This window comes from Bombina bombina, chromosome 1 (assembly GCF_027579735.1).
Source record: "Bombina bombina isolate aBomBom1 chromosome 1, aBomBom1.pri, whole genome shotgun sequence".
Lineage (NCBI taxonomy): Eukaryota > Metazoa > Chordata > Amphibia > Anura > Bombinatoridae > Bombina > Bombina bombina.
The window spans coordinates 1175667055-1175689371 of NC_069499.1; the positions used below are offsets into that span (position 1 = coordinate 1175667055).

Genomic DNA, 22317 nt, shown 5'->3' on the forward strand with positions numbered 1-22317 from the left:
TCAAATTTGCTTCATTCCCATGATATTCTGTAGGTATTCTGTAGGTATCTGGAGCACTACATGGCAGGAAATAGTGCTGAATCATAAAATAAAAAATTGGGTTTCATATCCTTTAAGTTGCCAAAATTTCCATAAACTGGCAGTGTTCTTTCTGTTAAGTTAGAATAGACAGTTTCCCAAATGCCATAATATCTGCTGTGTAAGTAAGCTTGTAGACCCCACAGAGGCAGTCGCCACAATAAGAAAATGTAAACTGCATCACATTTAAACTAATAATGCTCTATAGAAAGCAATTTATTACAGGAGAACTGCAAGGTGTTTTGCAAGCTTACGATAGGTACTCAAAAAAAACATCTCCCTTTGAAACAAACAACATTAATTTGCAGTGTTTTCAAGAGTGTTACATTTGTTTTATCTGCTATTATCCTATGCATCACTTTTTTCAAACAATCCTGACAATTTCAGATTTATATTTGAAAACATATTTGCTAGCATATCACTTGCAATACAGATCTATAAAGGTAAAAAGCTTGTTGCATAAAGTTGTAGTTAACAATACATTCTCACAAAACTTCCAAATACACAACGGTACATGTCAGGGTTACCCCTTATCTCCCCTGTTATTCGCCCTATCGGTAGAAATTTTATCAGCTAAAGTTTGAGCTTCATCTGAAATTAGAGGTATAGAAATAGGTCAATGTAACACAGTGTCTCCTATTTGCAGATGATATTTTGTTTACACTAACCAACCCCAAAAAATCACTCCCAGCGCTTATTAACACTCTGACAGAATATAAAAAATACTCAACTTCTCTATAAATATGGGAAAATCTATGATCATGGCTATACGAGTTAATCCGGAAGAAAACCGTTATATTAAAACGCAAACAACATTTGCTACAACAAACTATATTACATATTTAGGACTAACAATCAAATCTACCATGTCAAAAACAATAGAACTAAACTACAAGAAATTAAAGCAAATAGAAATAGTACTAAATACCTGGCACAGATCAGGCCACTTATCGTAGCTAGAGAGGGTCAATGCAGTTAAAATGTCAACTCTACCTAAGATACTGTATCTCTTACAAACGTTAATACTTATACCATCACAATCGTATTTAACAAACCTACAGAGTCTCATCAATAACTGTATCTGGTCTTATTCGAAACCAAGAATCCCTACCCATACCCTCTATCTCTCTAGGGAACAGGTTTGGGAATACCAAATATAGTGAATTACTACAAGGCCAACCACTTAGCACGCATCATTACATGGAATCAAACTACAAAACCCAAATTATGGGTAACATTGTATGCTCAATCATTAAAAGACAGCATAATACAAGACATATGCTAGATACCAAATAAATACCACCCAACAGAAATTAGACAAAACCCCTTTGTCGAAGAAACACTGCATATATGGGATAAATTAATTGCTACACACAATAAAATCTCAACTCCAATTTCCCCTCTTACACCTATAATAAACAATAAAATCTTCCCGGGACTGAGTATAAACAAGCCAGCTATCATAGATGGACAACCCTCATATATATCTCCTCATGAAAGATGGCCACATCCTTGATATACAGAGGGACGTAGGTCCGCCACTAGATACTTGGTTTTCCTATTTTCAGATCCGACATTTTCTGCAGACACACACAAACAAAACGAGCATTGATAGACCGCACACGACCTTTGAAACATTATGCCTTCTGCCTGATACACCTAATCACCTATCTCTAACATATAAGACACTACAATCACTAGATTCTCAAAAACCTTCCTCATTTAGATCACTTTAGGAAAAAGAACGATATACAGCTTACCAACCTAGAGTGGGGGAAAAAAATATTTCAATTAAAAATTCCTCTATCTCCGCTAATTTAATAGAAACTAACTATAAATTGCTATCCAGGTGGTACTTAACACCCTCAAGCCTACACAGAATTTATCCATCAATATCTCTGAAATGTTGGAGGCTCTGCGGCGAATCAGCTACACTGTCACATATATGGTAGCAGTGCCCAATAATTAGACCCTTCTGGGAACAAGTTGAACAGTATATCGCTAAAAATTTGAACCAAAACATTATTCTAGACTCCCAGATGATACTATTAAATAAGCTATCTCACCTTAGATGCCAGTATAATACTTGATTACTTCAAATAATGTTAAATAGTGCTAAGAGATTAATACCTTGATTGTGGAAAAAGCCACAAATACCTACACTCCAACAGTGGCTAAATGAAATTAAACATGTATTCTCTTTAGAAGAAATGTTATTATGACAAGTCAGATCAATTCCTCAACATTCTTTTCTTATGGAACCAAGACTAATTGCTGCACAAAATGAAATGTAGAAGGTAGAATGAACAATAATAGATCAGACATTTATAAAATAGTTTCATGAGTAACCCCTTCCTTTTCCCCCTTTTCTTTTCTTTTTCTTTTCTTTTTCTTGTATTTTTCTTTTTCTTTCATGTAATTAGCAAGAGTCCATGAGCTAGTGACGTATGGGATATACATTCCTACCAGGAGGGGCAAAGTTTCCCAAACCTCAAAATGCCTATAAATACACCCCTCACCACACCCACAAATCAGTTTTACAAACTTTGCCTCCCATGGAGGTGGTGAAGTAAGTTTGTGCTAGATTCTACGTTGATATGCGCTTCGCAGCAGGCTGGAGCCGGTTTTCCTCTGTGTGCAGTGAATGTCAGAGGGATGTGAGGAGAGTATTGCCTATTTGAATTCAATGGTCTCCTTCTACGGGATCTTTTTCATAGGTTCTCTGTTATCGGTCGTAGAGATTCATCTCTTACCTCCCTTTTCAGATCGACGATATACTTTTATATACCATTACCTCTACTGATTCTCGTTTCAGTACTGGTTTGGCTTTCTACTACATGTAGATGAGTGTCCTGGGGTAAGTAAATCTTATTTTTTGTGACACTCTAAGCTATGGTTGGGCACTTTTATGTTAAAGTTCTAAATAAACATTATTTGCCTTGATTCAGGATGATCAATATTCCTTATTTCAGACAGACAGTTTCATTATTTGGGATAATGCATATGAATTATCAATTTTGTTCTTACCTTTAAATTGACTTTTTTCTCTGTGGGCTGTTAGGCTCGCGGGGCTGAAATGCTTAATTTTATTGCGTCATTCTTGGCGCGGACTTTTTTGGCGCAAAAAATTTCTTTGTCATTTCCGGCGTCGTACTTGTCGCCGGAAGTTGTTCGTGATTGCGTCATTTTTTTGACGTTTTGCGCCAAAAATGTCGGCGTCACCGGATGTGGCGTCATTCTCTGCGCCAAAAGCATTTAGGCGCCAATAATGTGGGCGTCTTTTTTTGGCGCTAAAAAATGTGGGCGTCATTTTTGTCTCCACCTTTTTTTCTCATTATTTAAGTCTCATTTTTCTTTTGCTTCTGGTTTCTAGAGGCTTGTTCATTGGCATTTTTTCCCATTCCTGAAACTGTCATTTAAGGAATTTGATAGATTTTGCTTTATATGTTGTTTTTTCTCTTACATATTGCAAGATGTCTCAGATTGACCCTGGATCAGAAGCTACTTTTGGAAAATCGCTGCCTGATGCTGGTTCTACCAAAGTTAAGTGCATTTGTTGTAAACTTGTGGTATCTGTTCCTCCAGCTGTAGTTTGTGATGAATGTCATGATAAACTTGCTAATGCAGATTCAATTTCCATTAGTAATATTCCATTACCTGTTGCTGTTCCATCAACATCTAATACTCAGGATGTTCCTGTTAATATGAGATTTTTTTTCTAAATCTATTAGGAAGGCTATGTCTGTTATTCCTCCTTCCAGTAAGCGTAAAAAGTCTTTTAAAACTTCTCATTTCTCAGATGAATTTTTAAATGAACATCATCATTCTGATTTGTCTGTTTCTGATGAGGATTTTTCTGGTTCAGAGGATTCTGTCTCAGATATTGACACTGATAAATCTTCATGTTTATTTAAAATGGAATTTATTCGTTCTTTACTTAAAGTTTTAATCGCTTTAGAAATTGAGGATTCTAGTCCTCTTGATACTAAATCTAATAAGCGTTTAAATTCGTTTTTTAAACCTCCTGTAGTTATTCCGGAAGTTTTTCCTGTCCCTGATGCTATTTCTGAAGTAATTTCTAGGGAATGGAATAATCTGGGTAATTCTTTTACTCCTTCTAAGAGTTTTAAGAAATTGTATCCTGTGCCATCTGACAGATTAGAGTTTTGGGACAAAATCCCTAAAGTTGATGGGGCTATCTCTACTCTTGCTAAGCGTACTACTATTCCTACGGCAGATAGTACTTCCTTTAAGGATCCTTTAGATAGGAAGATTGATTCCTTTCTAAGGAAAGCTTATTTATGTTCAGGTAATCTTCTTAGGCCTGCTATTTCTTTGGCTGATGTTGCTGCAGCTTCCATTCTCATAGCATTGTTAAACTTCTTCAACATGCTAATAACTTTATTTGTGATGCCATCTTTGATATCATCAGAGTTGATGTCAGGTATATGTCTTTAGCTATTCTAGCTAGAAGAGCTTTATGGCTTAAAACTTGGAATTCTGATATGTCTTCTAAGTCAACTTTGCTTTCCCTTTCTTTCCAAGGTAATAAATTGTTTGGTTCTCAGTTGGATTCTATTATTTCAACTGTTACTCGGGGGGAAAGGAACTTTTGTACCTCAGGATAAAAAATCTAAAGGTAAATATAGGGCTGCTAATCGTTTTCGTTCCTTTCGTCAGAATAAGGAACAGAAGCCTGATCCTTCCCCTAAAGGAACGGTTTCCGTTTGGAAACCGTCTCCAGTCTGGAATAAATCCAAGCCTTTTAGAAAGCCAAAGCCAGCTCCCAAGTCCACATGAAGGTGCGGCCCTCATCCCAGCGCAGCTGGTAGGGGGCAGATTACAATTTTTCAAAGAAATTTGGGTCAAATCGATTCACAGTCTTTGGATTCAGAACATTGTTTCACAAGGGTACAGAATAGGTTTCAAGGTAAGGCCACCTGCAAGAAGATTTTTTCTTTCTCGCATTCCAATAAATCCAGTGAAGGCTCAGGCATTTCTGAAATGTGTTTCAGATCTAGAGTTGGCTGGAGTAATTGTGCCAGTTCCAGTTCTGGAACAGGGGCTGGGGTTTAACTCAAATCTATTCATTGTACCAAAGAAGGAGAATTCCTTCAGACCAGTTCTGGATTTAAAAATATTGACTCGTTATGTAAGGATACCAACATTCAAAATGGTAACTATAAGGAATATTCTGCCTTTTGGTCAGCAAGGGCATTATATGTCCACAATAGATTTGCAGGATGCATATCTGCATATTCCGATTCATCCAGATCACTTTCAGTTTCTGAGATTCTCTTTTCTAGACAAGCATTACCAATTTGTGGCTCTGCTGTTCGGCCTAGCAACGGCTCAGAGGATTTTTTCAAAAGTTCTCGGTGCCCTTCTATCTGTAATCAGAGAAAAGGGTATTTTGGTATTTCCTTATTTGGACGATATCTTGGTACTTGCTCAGTCTTCACATTTAGCAGAATCTCATACGAATCAACTTGTGTCGTTTCTTCAAAAACATGGTTGGAGGATCAATTTACCAAAGAGTTCATTGATTCCTCAGACGAGGGTAACCTTTTTTTAGGTTTCCAAATAGATTCAGTGTCCATGACTTTGTCTCTGACGGACAAGAGACGTCTGAAATTGATTTCAGCCTGTCGAAACCTTCGGTTTCAATCATTCCCTTTGGTAGCCTTATGCATGGAAATTCTAGGTCTTATGACTGCTGCATCGGACGCGATCCCCTTTGCTCGTTTTCACATGCAACCTCTTCAGCTCTGTATGCTGAACCAGTGGTGCAGGGATTATACAAAGATATCACAGTTAATATCTTTAAATCCGATTGTATGACACTCTCTGACGTGGTGGACAGATCACCATCGTTTAATTCAAGGGGCTTCTTTTGTTCTTCCAACCTGGACTGTGATCTCAACAGATGCGAGTCTGACAGGTTGGGGAGTGGTATGGGGGTCTCTGACAGCGCAGGGGGTTTGGGAATCTCAGGAAGCGAGATTACCAATCAACATTTTGGAACTCTGTGCGATTTTCAGAGCTCTTCAGTCGTGGCCTCTTCTGAAGAGAGAATCATTCATTTGTTTTCAGACGGACAATGTCACCACCGTGGCATATATCAATCATCAAGGGGGGACTCACAGTCCTCTGGCTATGAAAGAAGTATCTCGAATACTTGTATGGGCGGAATCCAGCTCCTGTCTAATTTCTGCGGTTCATATCCCAGGTATAGACAATTGGGAAGCGGATTATCTCAGTCGCCAGACGTTACATCCGGGCGAGTGGTCTCTTCACCCAGAGGTATTTCTTCAGATTGTTCAAATGTGGGGTCTTCCAGAAATAGATCTGATGGCTTCTCATCTAAACAAGAAACTTCCCAGGTATCTGTCCAGATCCAGGGATCCTCAGGCGGAGGCAGTGGATGCATTATCGCTTCCTTGGAAATATCACCCTGCCTATATCTTTCCGCCTCTAGTTCTTCGTCCAAGAGTGATTTCCAAGATTCTAAAGGAGCGTTCGTTTGTACTGCTGGTGGCTCCAGCATGGCCTCACAGGTTTTGGTATGCGGATCTTGTTCGGATGGCCAGTTGCCAACCTTGGACTCTTCCGTTAAGACCAGACCTTCTATCTCAAGGCCCATTTTTCCATCAGGATCTCAAATCATTAAATTTGAAGGTATGGAGATTGAACGCTTGATTCTTAGTCATAGAGGTTTCTCTGACTCCGTAATTAATACTATGTTACAGGCTCGTAAATCTGTGTCTAGGAAGATATATTATCGAGTCTGGAAGACTTACATTTCTTGGTGTTCTTCTCATCAATTTTCCTGGCATTCTTTTAGAATTCCTAGAATTTTACAGTTTCTTCAGGATGGTCTGGATAAAGGTTTGTCTGCCAGTTCCTTGAAAGGACAAATTTCTGCTCTTTCTGTGCTGTTTCACAGAAAGATTGCTAATCTTCCTGATATTCATTGTTTTGTAGAGGCTTTGGTTCGTATCAAACCTGTCATTAAGTCAATTTCTCCTCCTTGGAGTTTGAATTTGGTTCTGGGAGCTCTACAAGCTCCTCCTTTTGAACCTATGCATTCTTTAGATATTAAATTACTTTCTTGGAAAGTTTTGTTTCTTTTGGCCATCTCTTCTGCTAGAAGAGTTTCTGAGTTATCTGCTCTTTCTTGTGAATCTCCTTTTCTGATTTTTCATCAGGATAAGGCAGTGTTGCGGACTTCATTTAAATTTTTACCTAAGGTTGTGAATTCTAACAACATTACAGGGAGTGCAGAATTATTAGGCAAATGAGTATTTTGACCACATCATCCTCTTTATGCATGTTGTCTTACTCCAAGCTGTATAGGCTCGAAAGCCTACTACCAATTAAGCATATTAGGTGATGTGCATCTCTGTAATGAGAAGGGGTGTGGTCTAATGACATCAACACCCTATATCAGGTGTGCATAATTATAAGGCAACTTCCTTTCCTTTGGCAAAATGGGTCAAAAGAAGGACTTGACAGGCTCAGAAAAGTCAAAAATAGTGAGATATCTTGCAGAGGGATGCAGCACTCTTAAAATTGCAAAGCTTCTGAAGCGCGATCACCGAACAATCAAGCGTTTCATTCAAAATAGTCAACAGGGTCGCAAGAAGCGTGTGGAAAAACCAAGGCGCAAAATAACTGCCCATGAACTGAGAAAAGTCAAGCGTGCAGCTGCCAAGATGCCACTTGCCACCAGTTTCTCCATATTTCAGAGCTGCAACATCACTGGAGTGCCCAAAAGCACAAGGTGTGCAATACTCAGAGACATGGCCAAGGTAAGAAAGGCTGAAAGACGACCACCACTGAACAAGACACACAAGCTGAAACGTCAAGACTGGGCCAAGAAATATCTCAAGACTGATTTTTCTAAGGTTTTATGGACTGATGAAATGAGAGTGAGTCTTGATGGGCCAGATGGATGGGCCCGTGGCTGGATTGGTAAAGGGCAGAGAGCTCCAGTCCGACTCAGACGCCAGCAAGGTGGAGGTGGAGTACTGGTTTGGGCTGGTATCATCAAAGATGAGCTTGTGGGGCCTTTTCGGGTTGAGGATGGAGTCAAGCTCAACTCCCAGTCCTACTGCCAGTTTCTGGAAGACACCTTCTTCAAGCAGTGGTACAGGAAGAAGTCTGCATCCTTCAAGAAAAACATAATTTTCATGCAGGACAATGCTCCATCACACGCGTCCAAGTACTCCACAGCGTGGCTGGCAAGAAAGGGTATAAAAGAAGAAAATCTAATGACATGGCCTCCTTGTTCACCTGATCTGAACCCCATTGAGAACCTGTGGTCCATCATCAAATGTGAGATTTACAAGGAGGGAAAACAGTACACCTCTCTGAACAGTGTCTGGGAGGCTGTGGTTGCTGCTGCACGCAATGTTGATGGTGAACAGATCAAAACACTGACAGAATCCATGGATGGTAGGCTTTTGAGTGTCCTTGCAAAGAAAGGTGGCTATATTGGTCACTGATTTGTTTTTGTTTTGTTTTTGAATGTCAGAAATGTATATTTGTGAATGTTGAGATGTTATATTGGTTTCACTGGTAAAAATAAATAATTGAAATGGGTATATATTTGTTTTTTGTTAAGTTGCCTAATAATTATGCACAGTAATAGTCACCTGCACGCACAGATATCCCCCTAAAATAGCTATAACTAAAAACAAACTAAAAACTACTTCCAAAACTATTCAGCTTTGATATTAATGAGTTTTTTGGGTTCATTGAAAACATGGTTGTTGTTCAATAATAAAATTAATCCTCAAAAATACAACTTGCCTAATAATTCTGCACTCCCTGTAGTAGAGAGATTGTGGTTCCTTCATTGTGTCCTAATCCTAAGAATTCTAAGGAAAGATCATTACATTCTTTGGATGTAGTAAGAGCTTTGAAATATTATGTTGAAGCTACTAAGGATTTCCGAAAGACTTCTAGTCTATTTGTTATCTTTTCTGGTTCTAGGAAAGGTCAGAAGGCTTCTGCCATTTCTTTGGCGTCTTGGTTAAAGTCTTTGATTCATCATGCTTATGTTGAGTCGGGTAGAACTCCATCCTCAAAGGATTACAGCTCATTCAACTAGGTCAGTTTCTACTTCCTGGGCATTTAGGAATGAAGCTTCGGTTGATCAGATTTGCAAAGCAGCAACCTGGTCTTCTTTGCATACTTTTACTAAATTCTACCATTTTGATGTGTTTTCTTCTTCTGAAGCAGTTTTTGGTAGAAAAGTACTTCAGGCAGCTGTTTCAGTTTGATTCTTCTGCTTATAATTTCAGTTTTTTTCATTATAAGATTTAAACTTTGTTTGGGGTGTGGATTATTTTTCAGCGGAATTGGCTGTCTTTATTTTATCCCTCCCTCTCTAGTGACTCTTGCGTGCAAGTTCCACATCTTGGGTAGTCATTATCCCATACGTCACTAGCTCATGGACTCTTGCTAATTACATGAAAGAAAACATAATTTATGTAAGAACTTACCTGATAAATTAATTTCTTTCATATTAGCAAGAGTCCATGAGACCCACCCTTTTTTGTGGTGATTTTGATTTTTTTGTATAAAGCACAACTATTCCAATTCCTTATTTTTTATGCTTTCGCACTTTTTTTCCTATCACCCCACTTCTTGGCTATTCGTTAAACTAATTTGTGGGTGTGGTGAGGGGTGTATTTATAGGCATTTTGAGGTTTGGGAAACTTTGCCCCTCCTGGTAGGAATGTATATCCCATACGTCACTAGCTCATGGACTCTTGCTAATATGAAAGAAATTAATTTATCAGGTAAGTTCTTACATAAATTATGTTTTTCTTGATTTGTTGGGTATTATTTGTCAAATTGCAATTTGAAGGAATACAAAGCTGATATGACTAACAGAATGATGATGCAATTTATATTGTGTTTAACAATGTTGTGAAAATTGTTTATACAATCTTATGTTCATTTTCATGTATTCAGAATTTAACATTCATTCATCAATAAAAAAATATTGAATTAAAAAAAAAAAAGCTTGTTGCTTAAGCACAGAACAGCAAGACAACTTACAAACCTGCCCCAGCAATGCAAAAAATTAAATTGAAATATATCTCATGTTAAAGTATTTATGATCCTAACTCTACCATTTCAACCCAGTGTTTGTTCGGTTTATTTTATTTCTGTGAAGGATGGTTGAATTTTTCTTAAAGGGACACTGTAACCAAAATTTTTCTTTCGTGATTCAGATTGAGAATGACATTTTAAGCAACTTTCTAATTTACTCCTATTATCAAATGTTCTTCATTCTCTTAGTATCTTTATTTGAAATGCAAGAATGTAAGTTTAGATGCCGGCCCATTTTTTGTGAACAACCTGGGTTGTCTTTGCTGATTGGTGGATAAATTCATCCACCAATAAAAAAGTGCTGTCCAAAATACTGAAACCAAAAAAAGCTTAGATGCCTTCTTTTTCAAATAAAGATAGAACAAAGAAAAATTGATAATAGGAGTAAATTAGAAAGTTGCTTAAAATTGCATGTTCTTTCTGAATTACAAAAGAAAAATTTTGGGTTCAGTGTCCCTTTAAGTTATTTCCTTTGGCTATAAAATACTTTTCTCCTGTTAAGTGTAGTCAGTCCACGGGTCATCATTACTTATGGGATATTAACTCCTCCCCAACAGGAAGTGCAAGAGGATCACCCAAGCAGAGCTGCTATATAGCTCCTCCCCTCTACGTCACACCCAGTCATTCTCTTGCACCCAACTAATAGATAGGATGTGTGAGAGGACTGTGGTGATTAAACTTAGTTTTTTATATCTTCAATCAAAAGTTTGTTATTTTAAACGACTCTGGAGTGTGTTGTTTCCTTCTCAGGCAGAATTTGAAGAAGAATCTACCTGAGTTTTTTGTATATGATCTTAGCGGACGTAACTAAGATCCGTTTGCTGTTCTCGGCCATTCTGAGGAGTAAGGTAACTTCAGATCAGGGGACAGCGGGCAGGTTCACCTGCAAAGAGGTATGTTGCAGTATATTATTTTCTAAGGAATGGAATTGACTTTGAAAATACTGCTAATACCGATATAATGTAAGTACAGCCTTAAATGCAGTAGTAGCAACTGGTATCAGGCTGACATGTATATATGTTAACACTTAAGTATTTCTGGGGAATGGCACTTCACTGGGAAAATACTGTATGCATATAACTTTTAGCCTAACTTGCATTGTGAGCGACTAGCAGCAGGCTTTTTAATGACATTTCATATATTAGATTTTAAACGTTTACTGGCATGTTAAATCGTTTAATTATCTGAGGTACTTGGTGAAAATAGTTTTGGGCTTTATTTTCCACATGGCTGTCGTTGTTTTAAATCAAAACAGTTTACTGAGCTTCCCTCACTGTTGTAGTGTGAGTGGGAGGGGCCTATTTTGGCGCTTTTACTACGCATCAGAAATTCAGTCACAGTCTGTCTTTTTCTCCCTGCATGATCCAGGACGTCTCCACAGAGCTCAGGGGTCTTCAAAACTAGTTTTGAGGGAGGTAATCACTCACAGCAGACCTGTGAGACTGTGCTTGACTGTGATAAAAACGCTTATATTGTCAATTGTTATACGTTTTTTTCTGATATTAAGGGGTAATCATCCATTGCTAATGTGTGCGATCCTTTGCTAAATTTGGTTTATATAACTAATCCGGTTCATTGTTATTCAACTGTGACAGTTTTTGTGTGCTTCTTAAAGGCACAGTAACGTTTTTACATATTGCTTGTAAATTTAGTTGAAAAGTATTTCCAAGCTTGCTAGTCTAATTGCTAGTTTGTTTAAACATGTCTGACACAGAGGAAACTCTTTGTGCAATATGTTCAAAAGCCGAGGTGGAGCCCAATAGAAATTTATGTACTAATTGCATTGATGCTACTTTAAATAAAAGTCAATCTGTACATGTTAAGCAACATTCACCAGACAACGAGAGGGAAGTTATGCCGACTAACTTGCCTCACGTGTCAGTACCTGCATCTCCCGCTCAGGAGGTGCGTGATATTGTAACGCCAAGTACATCAGGGCGGCCATTACAAATCACTTTACAAGACATGGCTAATGTTATGACTGAAGTTTTGTCTAAATTGCCAGAACTTAGAGGTAAACGAGATCACTCTGGGATGAGAACAGAGTATACTGATAATGCTAGGGCCATGTCTGATACTGCGTCACAATATGCAGAGCATGAGGACGGAGAGCTTCATTCTGCGGGTGACGGATCTGATCCAAATAAATTGGATTCAGACATTTCAAATTTTAAGTTTAAGCTGGAAAACCTCCGTGTATTGCTAGGGGAGGTGTTAGCGGCTCTGAATGATTGTAACACTGTTGCAATCCCAGAGAAAATGTGTAGGTTGGATAAATATTTTGCGGTACCGACGAGTAGTGACTTTTTTCCTATACCTAAGAGACTTACTGAAATTATTACTAAGGAGTGGGACAGACCCGGTGTGCCTTTCTCACCCCCTCCTATATTCAGAAAAATGTTTCCAATAGACGCCACCACACGGGACTTATGGCAAACAGTCCCTAAGGTGGAGGGAGCAGTTTCTACTTTAGCTAAGCGTACCACTATCCCGGTGGAGGATAGCTGTGCTTTTTCAGATCCAATGGATAAAAAGTTAGAGGGTTACCTTAAGAAAATGTTTGTTTAACAAGGTTTTATATTACAACCCCTTGCATGCATTGCGCCTGTCACGGCTGTGGCAGCATTTTGGTTTGAGTCTCTGGAAGACACCCTTGACTCAGCGACATTAGATGAGATTTCACTTAAGCTTAAAACCCTTAAGCTAGCTAATTCATTTATTTCTGATGCCGTAGTACATTTAACTAAACTTACGGCTAAGAATTCCGGATTCGCCATTCAGGCACGCAGAGCGCTGTGGCTAAAATCCTGGTCAGCTGATGTAACTTCTAAATCGAAACTACTTAACATACCTTTCAAGGGACAGACTTTATTCGGGCCCGGTTTGAAAGAAATTATCGCTGATATTACGGGAGGTAAAGGCCATGCCCTGCCTCAAGACAGAGCCAAACCCAGGGCTAGACAGTCTAATTTTCGTGCCTTTCGTAATTTCAAGGCAGGAGCAGCTTCAACTTCCTCTGCTCCAAAACAGGAAGGAGCTGTTGCTCGCTACAGACAAGGCTGGAAACCTAACCAGGCCTGGAACAAGGGCAAGCAGGCCAGAAAGCCTGCTGCTGCCCCTAAGACAGCATGAAGTGAGGGCCCCTGATCCGGTAACGGATCTAGTGGGGGGCAGACTCTCTCTCTTCGCCCAGGCTTGGGCAAGAGATGTCCAGGATCCCTGGGCGTTGGAGATCATATCTCAGGGATATCTTCTGGACTTCAAAGCTTCTCCCCCACAAGGGAGATTTCACCTTTCAAGGTTGTCAACAAACCAGATAAAGAAAGAGGCATTTCTACGCTGTGTACAAGACCTTTTACTAATGGGAGTGATCCATCCAGTTCCGCGGTCGGAACACGGACAAGGGTTTTACTCAAACCTGTTTGTGGTTCCCAAAAAAGAGGGAACCTTCAGACCAATATTGGATTTAAAGATCCTAAACAAATTCCTAAGAGTTCCATCATTCAAGATGGAAACTATTCGGACAATCTTACCCATGATCCAAAGAGGTCAGTACATGACCACAGTGGATTTAAAGGATGCTTACCTTCACATACCGATTCACAGAGAACATTACCGGTATCTAAGGTTTGCCTTCCTAGACAAACATTACCAGTTTGTAGCTCTTCCCTTCGGGTTGGCTACGGCTCCAAGAATCTTTACAAAGGTTCTGGGCTCTCTTCTGGCGGTACTAAGACCGCGAGGAATTTCGGTAGCTCCGTACCTAGACGACATTCTGATACAAGCGTCAAGCTTTCAAACTGCCAAGTCTCATACAGAGTTAGTACTGGCATTTCTGAGATCACATGGGTGGAAAGTAAACGAGGAGAAGAGTTCTCTCTTACCACTCACAAGAGTTCCCTTCTTGGGGACTCTTATAGATTCTGTAGAAATGAAAATTTACCTGACAGAGGACAGGTTAACAAAGCTTCTAAATGCTTGCCGTGCCCTTCATTCCATTCAACACCCATCAGTGGCTCAATGCATGGAGGTAATCGGCTTAATGGTAGCGGCAATGGACATAGTTCCTTTTGCACGACTGCACCTCAGACCGCTGCAATTGTGCATGCTAAGTCAGTGGAATGGGGATTACTCAGATTGTCCCCTACGCTGAATCTGGATCAGGAGACCAGAGATTCTCTTCTATGGTGGCTTTCTCGGCCACATCTGTCCAGGGGGATGCCCTTCAGCAGGCCAGACTGGACAATTGTAACTACAGACGCCAGCCTTCTAGGTTGGGGCGCTGTCTGGAATTCCCTGAAGGCTCAGGGATCATGGACTCAAGAGGAGAGTCTCCTTCCAATAAACATTCTGGAATTGAGAGCAGTTCTCAATGCCCTACTGGCTTGGCCTCAGTTAGCAACTCTGAGGTTTATCAGGTTTCAGTCGGACAACATCACGACTGTGGCTTACATCAACCATCAGGGAGGGACAAGAAGTTCCCTAGCGATGATGGAAGTATCAAAGATAATTCGCTGGGCAGAGTCTCACTCTTGCCACCTGTCAGCGATCCACATCCCAGGAGTGGAAAACTGGGAGGCGGATTTCCTAAGTCGCCAGACTTTTCATCCGGGGGAGTGGGAACTTCATCCGGAGGTCTTTGCCCAAATACTTCGACGTTGGAGCAAACCAGATATGGATCTCATGGCGTCTCGCCGGAACGCCAAGCTTCCTCGTTACGGGTCCAGGTCCAGGGACCCGGGAGCGGTCCTGATAGATGCCTTGACAGCACCTTGGACCTTCAGGATGGCTTATGTGTTTCCACCCTTCCCGATGCTTCCTCGTTTGATTGCAAGGATCAAACAGGAGAAAGCATCAGTGATTCTAATAGCGCCTGCGTGGCCACGCAGGACCTGGTATGCAGATCTAGTGGACATGTCATCCTGTCCACCTTGGTCTCTGCCTCTGAGACAGGACCTTCTAATTCAGGGTCCTTTCAAACATCAAAACCTAATTTCTCTGAAGCTGACTGCATGGAAATTGAACGCTTAATTTTATCAAAGCGTGGATTTTCAGAGCCAGTAATTGATACCTTAATACAGGCTAGGAAACCTGTTACCAGGAAAATTTACCATAAGATATGGCGTAAATACTTACACTGGTGCGAATCCAAGGGTTACTCATGGAGTAAGGTTAGGATTCCTAGGATATTGTCTTTTCTACAAGAAACTTTAGAAAAGGGTTTATCTGCTAGTTCGTTAAAGGGACAGATCTCAGCTCTGTCCATCCTTTTACACAAGCGTCTGTCAGAAGTTCCAGACGTTCAGGCTTTTTGTCAGGCTTTGACAAGGATTAAGCCTGTGTTTAAATCTGTTGCTCCGCCTTGGAGCTTAAACTTAGTTCTTAACGTTTTACAGGGTGTTCCATTTGAACCCCTTCACTCCATTGATATCAAGCTGTTATCTTGGAAAGTTCTGTTTTTAATGGCTAATTCCTCGGCTCGTAGAATCTCTGAATTATCAGCCTTACATTGTGATTCTCCGTATCTGATTTTTCATTCAGATAAGGTAGTTCTGCGTACTAAACCTGGGTTCTTACCTAAGGTAGTCACTAACAAGAATATCAATCAAGAGATTGTTGTTCCATCATTGTGTCCTAACCCTTCTTCAAAGAAGGAACGACTTCTGCACAATCTAGATGTAGTCCGTGCCCTGAAATTTTATTTACAGGCAACTAAAGATTTTCGACAAACTTCTTCCCTGTTTGTCGTTTATTCTGGACAGAGGAGAGGTCAAAAAGCATCTGCTACCTCTCTATCCTTTTGGCTTCGTAGCATAATACGTTTAGCCTATGAGACTGCTGGACAGCAACCTCCTGAAAGGATTACAGCTCATTCTACTAGAGCTGTGGCTTCCACTTGGGCCTTTAAGAACGAGGCCTCTGTTGAACAGATTTGCAAGGCTGCAACTTGGTCTTCTCTTCATACTTTTTCCAAATTTTACAAATTTGACACTTTTGCTTCTTCGGAGGCTGTTTTTGGGAGAAAGGTTCTTCAGGCAGTGGTTCCTTCCGTATAGAGATCCTGCCTGTCCCTCCCGTCATCCGTGTACTTAGCTTTGGTATTGGTATCCCATAAGTAATGATGACCCGTGGACTGACTACACTTAACAGGAGAAAACATAATTTATGCTTACCTTATAAATTCCTTTCTCCTGTAGTGTAGTCAGTCCACGGCCCGCCCTGTTTTTTAAGGCAGGTCTAAATTTTTTAATTATACTCCAGTCACCACTGCACCCTATAGTTTCTCCTTTCTCGTTTGGTTCTTGGTCGAATGACTGGGTGTGACGTAGAGGGGAGGAGCATATATAGCAGCTCTGCTTGGGTGATCCTCTTGCACTTCCTGTTGGGGAGGAGTTAATATCCCATAAGTAATGATGACCCGTGGACTGACTACACTACAGGAGAAAGGAATTTATCAGGTAAGCATAAATTATGTTTTTTTTTCTCCATCCAGCAGATTTCTTCTTCAATTCTCGTATACCCACTTCTTAATTTAGCCTTTTTAGTCACGGTGGAGGAATTACTCCTAGCAGGATCCTATATCATCATGGATGATAACACAGATTATCAACTTTCTTATCGTAGATATGAGAAGACCATTTCTGACCACTGCTCAGAGCACTTAATGTTTATCATACATCTGTGGCAATTGGGTGTGCATCCTGCAGTTTTGTTCACTGCCGAATGTGGAAGTCGGAGGCTGCTTTCGGTATTCGGCTCTTTTTGGAGCTGAATATCCTCTTGTGCAAGTAAAACAAACTTATATTTGTGCAAATCCAGATCTTAGTGTGTTTCACTTGCGCATCAGACTTCAGCAGTGAAATAAAACTGCTGAATACACACCTCTACTCTCTATGATTTCACGTTCCTAGTCAACCTCCTTATCATGGCTTTGGCCTTTTGACTATCAAGGGCTCATACAACCACTGTGCTGAGATGTCTTCAATGCCATGGGTGGTAAATTAACGTCTTAAAATATCCCTAATCATATCCTCTAGAATTTCATTCCTACTTGAATCTTCTTGGCTTGCCCATAACGCTTCCACTATTATCAAGAGGAGATAGTCTTTTCACAGTTTTACAGAGGGGTGCCATTTGGAAGCTTTTGAAACCATTCTATGCATACATTTTTCACATGTCTCTTACCACTTTACTTTTTCAAACATTGGGATCACACTCTTACGGATAAATTGCAGATCACTTTGCTTTTTTACACATTTTGTATGATTTGTTTAGTTGATTGTATAAGTAAGACCCTGCTTGCAGGTCTACACATCCATCAGATGCAAGCAAGTCTTTATTGCATTGTAACATAGAATTTGTAAATTGCATCTAAGATTATCAATATTCTGCTGTATGAATTTCATACTACCCAACATAATTTGGACTTTGCTTGGGTTTCCCTTGGTACTTTCCTAGCTTACACTATACATCCTTTTAGGGTACTTATTGACCTAGGTTAAGTCTAGCAGGATCGTCAATACTTTCTTCTCTGCTCTCAAACCCCTTGGTTAACAGATATCATTTGCTTTTATCTTCCAGAGAATCAGGTCTTTTACTCTTATTGGATTTGTCAGATTTAACTCTGGAGATCTGATTTCTTAGCCTTAGTTCCAAAGAGTTAATTTAGCCTAGTCACTCTTATGTACCTTGTTTTAGCCTATTTACATAGGCTAAAACAAGATTTTCCCTCCTCTATTAGAGTAGAACAATTCAGTAATTTGTTTCCTTCTTTAGGGGTTAGTCAGGCTTCACCCTTCCATTTTTGGTATCTTATTTTAGTCTTCAGAATTATTTCTTTCATGTAATTGGCAAGAGTCCATGAGCTAATGACATATGGGATATACAATCCTACCAGGAGGGGCAAAGTTTCCCAAACCTCAAAATGCCTATAAATACACCCCTCACCACACCCACAATTCAGTTTTACAAACTTTGCCTCCTATGGAGGTGGTGAAGTAAGTTTGTGCTAAGATTTCTACGTTGATATGCGCTTCTCAACATTGTTGAAGCCCGATTCCTCTCAGAGTACAGCGAATGTCAGAGGGACGTGAAGGGAGTATCACTTATTTGAATACGATGATTTCCCTAACGGGGGTCTATTTCATAGGTTCTCTGTTATCGGTTGTAGAGATTAATCTCCTACCTCCCTTTTCAGATCGACGATATACTCTCAATTTACCATTACCTCTACTAATAACTGTTTTAGTACTGGTTTGGCTATCTGCTATATCTGGATGGGTGTCTTTTGGCAAGTATGTTTTCATTACTTAAGACACTCTCAGCTATGGTTAGGCACTTTATGCATTTATATAAAGTTCTAAATATATGTATTGTACTTATATTTGCCATGAGTCAGGTTCATGTATTTCCTTCTGCAGACTGTCAGTTTCATATTTGGGAATATAAACATTTTTAAGAAATTTATTTATTTATTTATTAGTCTTTTTCAAATTGACTACTTCTTGCAATTGCGGTTATTAGGCCCGTGGGTGCGTCAAATGCGAAACTTTATTGCGTCATTCTTGGCGCGAAAATATTTTTGGCGCGAAAAAATACGTTTATGACGCAACTTCGTAATTTCCGGCGTCATACGTGACGGCGAGACTTTTCGCACGGCAGCGTCATCAGTGATGAGAGTGTGTCATTTCCGGTTATTTTTGGCGCCAAAAAAGTTTACGTTACGTTGTGCGTCATACTTGGCGCCAAATTTTTTTCATTATTTCAATACCCCTTGTATGTATGCCTCTTGCTTTTTTTCTCTATCAGAGGCCTATGCTATTGCATTTTTTCCCATTCCTGAAACTGTCATTTAAGGAAATAGATAATTTTGCTTTATATGTTGTTTTTTCTCTTACATTGTGTAAGATGTCCCAATCTGATCCTGTCTCAGAAGTTTCTGCTGGAACATTGCTGCCTGACATCGGTTCTACCAAAGCTAAGTGCATTTGTTGTAAAATTGTAGAAATTATTCCACTGAATGTCATTTGTAATAGTTGTCATGATAAACTTTTACATGCAGATAGTGTTTCCATCAATAATAGTACATTGCCAGTTGCAGTTCCTTCAACTTCTAATGTGCATGATATACCTGTAAATTTTAAAGAATTTGTTTCTGATTCTATTCTGAAGGCTTTGTCTGCATTTCCACCTTCTAATAAACGTAAAAGGTCTTTTAAAACTTCTCATTTAGCTGATGAAATTTCAAATGACCAACAACATAATAATTTATCCTCTTCTGATGAGGAGCTATCTGATTCAGAAGATCCTTCCTCAGACATTGACACTGACAAATCTACTTATTTATTTAAAATAGAGTATATGCGTTCTTTATTAAAAGAAGTGTTAATTACTTTGGATATTGAAGTGACCAGTCCTATTGACGTTCAGTCTAATAAACGTTTAAATGCTGTTTTTAAACCTCCTGTGGTTTCTCCAGGGGATTTTCCTATTCCTGAGGCTATTTCTGATATGATTTCTAAGGAATGGAATAAGCCAGGTGGTACTTTTATTCCTTCTTCAAGGTTTAAAAAATTGTATCCTTTACCAGCAAAATCTATAGAGTTTTGGGAAAAAAATCACCAAAGTTGATGGGGCTATTTCTGCTCTTGCTAAACGTACCACTATTCCTATGGAAGATAGTACTTCCTTTAAGGATCCTTTAGATAGGAAGCTTGAATCTTATCTAAGGATATTTATATTCAGGTCATCTTCTCAGATCTGCTATTTCTTTGGCTGATGTTGCGGCTGCCTCAACTTTCTGGTTGGAGAATTTAGCGCAACATTAATTGGATTCTGACATATCTAGCATTATTCGCTTACTGCAACATGCTAATCATTTTATTTGTGATGCCATTTTTGATATTATCAAAATTGATGTTAGATCCATGTCTTTAGCTGTGTTAGCTAGAAGAGCTTTGTGGCTTAAATCTTGGAATGCTGATATGACATCTAAATCTAGATTACTATCTCTTTCTTTCCAAGGTAATAATTTATTTGGTTCTCAGTTGGATTCTATTATTTCAACTATCACTGGGGGAAAAGGAGTTTCTTTCATGTAATTAACAAGAGTCCATGAGCTAGTGACGTATGGGATATACATTCCTACCAGGAGGGGCAAAGTTTCCCAAACCTTAAAATGCCTATAAATACACCCCTCACCACACCCACAAATCAGTTTTACAAACTTTGCCTCCAAAGGAGGTGGTGAAGTAAGTTTGTGCTAGATTCTACGTTGATATGCGCTCCGCAGCAAGTTGGAGCCCGGTTTTCCTCTCAGCGTGCAGTGAATGTCAGAGGGATGTGAGGAGAGTATTGCCTATTGAATGCAGTGATCTCCTTCTACGGGGTCTATTTCATAAGGTTCTCTGTTATCGGTCGTAGAGATTCATCTCTTACCTCCCTTTTCAGATCGACGATATACTCTTATATTTACCATTTCCTCTACTGATTCTCGTTTCAGTACTGGTTTGGCTTTCTACAAACATGTAGATGAGTGTCCTGGGGTAAGTAAGTCTTATTTTCTGTGACACTCTAAGCTATGGTTGGGCACTTTATTTATAAAGTTCTAAATATATGTATTCAAACATTTATTTGCCTTGACTCAGAATGTTCAACTTTCCTTATTTCCAGACAGTCAGTTTCATATTTGGGATTATGCTTTAAATTATCATATTTTTTCTTACCTCAAAAATTTGACTTTTTTCCCTGTGGGCTGTTAGGCTCGCGGGGGCTGAAAATGCTTCATTTTATTGCGTCATTCTTGGTGCGGACTTTTTTGGCGCAAAAATTCTTTTCCGTTTCCGGCGTCATACGTGTCGCCGGAAGTTGCGTCATTTTTGACGTTATTTTGCGCCAAAAATGTCGGCGTTCGCATCGGACGCGATCCCCTTTGCTCGTTTTCACATGCGACCTCTTCAGCTCTGTATGCTGAACCAATGGTGCAGGGATTACACGAAGATATATCAATTAATATCTTTAAAACCGATTGTTCGGCACTCTCTAACGTGGTGGACAGATCACCATCGTTTAATTCAGGGGGCTTCTTTTGTTCTTCCGACCTGGACTGTAATTTCAACAGATGCAAGTCTCACAGGTTGGGGAGCTGTGTGGGGATCTCTGACGGCACAAGGAGTTTGGGAATCTCAGGAGGTGAGATTACCGATCAATATCTTGGAACTCCGTGCAGTTTTCAGAGCTCTTCAGTTTTGGCCTCTTCTGAAGAGAGAATCGTTCATTTGTTTTCAGACAGACAATGTCACAACTGTGGCATACATCAATCATCAAGGAGGGACTCACAGTCCTCTGGCTATGAAAGAAGTATCTCGAATTTTGGTTTGGGCGGAATCCAGCTCCTGTCTAATCTCTGCGGTTCATATCCCAGGTGTAGACAATTGGGAAGCGGATTATCTCAGTCGCCAAACGTTGCATCCGGGCGAATGGTCTCTTCACCCAGAGGTATTTCTTCAGATTGTTCAATTGTGGGGGCTTCCAGAGATAGATCTGATGGCCTCTCATCTAAACAAGAAACTTCCCAGGTATCTGTCCAGATCCCGGGATCCTCAGGCGGAGGCAGTGGATGCATTATCACTTCCTTGGAAGTATCATCCTGCCTATATCTTTCCGCCTCTAGTTCTTCTTCCAAGAGTAATCTCCAAGATTCTGAGGGAATGCTCGTTTGTTCTGCTAATAGCTCCGGCATGGCCTCACAGGTTTTGGTATGCGGATCTTGTCCGGATGGCATCTTGCCAGCCATGGACTCTTCCGTCAAGACCAGACCTTCTGTCACAAGGTCCTTTTTTCCATCCGGATCTGAAATCCTTAAATTTAAAGGTATGGAGATTGAACGCTTGATTCTTGGTCATAGAGGTTTCTCTGACTCCGTGATTAATACTATGTTACAGGCTCGTAAATCTGTATCTCGAGAGATATATTATAGAGTCTGGAAGACTTATATTTCTTGGTGTCTTTCTCATCATTTTTCTTGGCATTCTTTTAGAATACCGAGAATTTTACAGTTTCTTCAGGATGGTTTAGATAAGGGTTTGTCCGCAAGTTCTTTGAAAGGACAAATCT

General features: G+C 39.7%; 1 protein-coding gene across 1 annotated transcript in view; it reads left to right on the top strand.

Annotated features, from left to right (window-relative positions):
* The window catches only part of NSF (N-ethylmaleimide sensitive factor, vesicle fusing ATPase), a 303795-nt gene that overhangs the window by 209974 nt on the left and 71504 nt on the right, over nt 1-22317 (top strand). The gene's annotated exons all lie outside the window — the stretch shown is intronic.